At 44.9% G+C, this 2,495-nt stretch overlaps 1 pseudogene; it reads right to left on the bottom strand.

The window, feature by feature from the left end:
* Positions 1–655: 655 nt before the first annotated feature.
* On the bottom strand, positions 656–816 carry LOC131896214 (small nucleolar RNA SNORA24; annotated as a pseudogene).
* Between the last annotated feature and the right edge of the window lie 1,679 nt (positions 817–2,495).

The following is a 2,495-nucleotide window of genomic DNA, read 5'->3' as shown; positions in this document are numbered from 1 at the left end:
GGTTCTGTATTGCACATGAATGAAGTTTCCTATGAGTTCAATCGCTTTCATGAAACTCCTAGAATTTATTAATGCCATAGACGGGACGCAAATTCCTGCCTACTGATCTCCCGGGCTGAAACATGGGGAGTTTAGATTGAACATCCTTATCTTAAGAGAGACTTCCTGCTTGAGAGCTGATTGCCTTCTATTTTATTTATTTTTGAGGGGTGGGATGCCCCCATTGGAGATGAGCGCACATGCTGAGCTGTGAGGGTCCAGCTGATCATAGATTTCATTGTCCCTTCGGTTCCCAGGAAAGTGTGTAGTTCTGAGCAGTGAGGCATGATGTGGGTCTGAGGTGCACCTATCAAACAAGCTGGACTTGCTGGGTTGCACCATAAAATGCCAAGCTTTGAACAGAGAGGAGCCAGCCTAGTATTCCAGGACTTAGCTAAGAACATAGCATGACCATATTAGATCATTTGGGAACACTGTCAAAAGAACGAACTACCATCGCAACGGATTTGCAAAAAGGAATCCTTCCTGAGCTCCTACTGTGACCAGAAACCTTGTATGTTGGTGGTGTTTTGTTTTGTTTTCTAAAAACATTTTAATAACAGTTCTGAAAAGCGTGCCAATAACCCAGCTTCCCACGGGGTTTTTAAACCGTGAAGAATGTTGTTTGTGCCAATTCAGAATCTGATAACAGTTAAATGATGACAGTGTCACCAATAAGCAAGAACACCCTCTTCCCTGGTTGGGAAGTTGTTCCAATATTTTACCCAGGCTAGCTTTGAACTGTGGAGGCCAGGCTGGCCTCAAACCTACAGCAACCATCCTGCTTCAGCCTTCCAAGTGCTAGGATTATAAGCACAAGTCATCTCATTGGACTTACTGTTTTGCTAATTAGCAAAATAGACCCAAATTCCTGCCCTCGTGAAGCTTTTACTTAACGTAATAATAGGTAGCAAGAGAAAAGATAAATGGGTAAATTATACAACATGCTAGATAGTGATACTTTATTTTTAAAAATTGTTAAAAAGGGAATGGAGAGATGACTGTCTCCAGTGGTCAGGTGGTCAAGAACATTTGCTGTTCTTGCAAAGAACCCAAGTTTGATTCCCAATACCTCCATTGGGCAGCTCACAACTGACTGTTACTCCATCCCAGGGCATCTAGCACCCTCTTCTAGCCTCCAAAGCACCCAGATGTATGTGCATAGACACACACACACACAAAAAAAATTAAAAATAATGCTGGGAAATCAAGTATTTCTCCTGAAAAGGTCTAGACAAAGCACTGCTAACTCTGAGAGCGGAGTCTCAGACCTCATCTTACCATCTGCCAACAAAAGTCGACAGCTGACTGTTGCTGCCTTCAAAAGCATCCTCAGGTTCTAAATGTCCGCACTGCTGTTTCCCTTGATGCCGGTGGTTATTATTTTGGATATTTGCAGTTTATCTCTTCTCACTTCCCCAACCTCTGAGCATTTGGGATAGCCTGAACTCAGCCATTGACCTCCATCTGTCTGCATGCCCTGCTTGGTGACCTTAAACCAGTCTCAATTGTAGATCCAGCTATCCATACCCACGCTCCCCAAATTATAGCTGCAGCCCAGACTGCTCTGAATTTGCCTACCCAACACTGCCACTTATTGTTGCAAATTTAAAATGAAGTCCTGTAGTTTTTCTTCTCAAATCTTTGGCTTCCCGCTGTCTTCTCTGTCTCGTTGAACGATAACTTCAGTCTTCTGGTTTTAGCTCAGCTGAAAACTTGACCATCTTCGACCTCTCTGTCTCTCATCTCCATCCCCATCTGTCAACCTCGTCTGTTCCACCTCCCAAACTCACCCAGAGCCTCCCTGATCCTCTCTTCTCACGCTAGCTGTAATTGGTCTCTGTGGGTCTGTTGTCCCACCTCCTCTGGGTTCTTTGTGTCTTAACAGACAGAATGCTTTTGTTTTTAATTAAAATGTCAGGCCATTCTGTTCTCCCGTTCAAATGCCTTCCAACAACTTGCCGTCTCTCTCAGAGTAAAAGGCAAAGCCCTTGGAGGTCCCATATGACCAGTCTTCTTCCCCGTGCGTGCCTCGTCTTTCTAAAGGTCTCCTGTTCTTTTCGTCTCCGATCACCGTTCTAGGCCCCAAGCCTTCCTTGTGCTTGCACATCCTGAAGTAAGTATGTGGTTCATGCTTCCCTCCTTCAGATCTTGGGAATGTCACCTCAGGAAGACTTTTCCTGGCAAACCAGTTGGAAAATTCCAGACCCCATACACCCATTTCCTGCCTCACTTCGCCGTAAACCAGTAGGCATAAACTGATCTCATATATCACACTTGACACTACACAGCTCATTCTTCGTTTCCACGTAAGGTCTGAGAAATTTTTGGCTGTTTTAGCCACTGCTGTACTCCCAGTGCCCGGCCACATTAATTGTTGAGCAGGTCCGTGCTCTCAGACGAGGACCGCCAGATACCTGTAGTTGAGCAAGTGGGTTTGGGCTTTCTGCAATGAG

Source organism: Peromyscus eremicus, chromosome 19, assembly GCF_949786415.1.
Source record: "Peromyscus eremicus chromosome 19, PerEre_H2_v1, whole genome shotgun sequence".
Taxonomy (NCBI): domain Eukaryota; kingdom Metazoa; phylum Chordata; class Mammalia; order Rodentia; family Cricetidae; genus Peromyscus; species Peromyscus eremicus.
The sequence above is the reverse complement of the archived record's forward strand: the minus strand, read 5'-3'. Positions and strand labels throughout refer to the sequence as shown.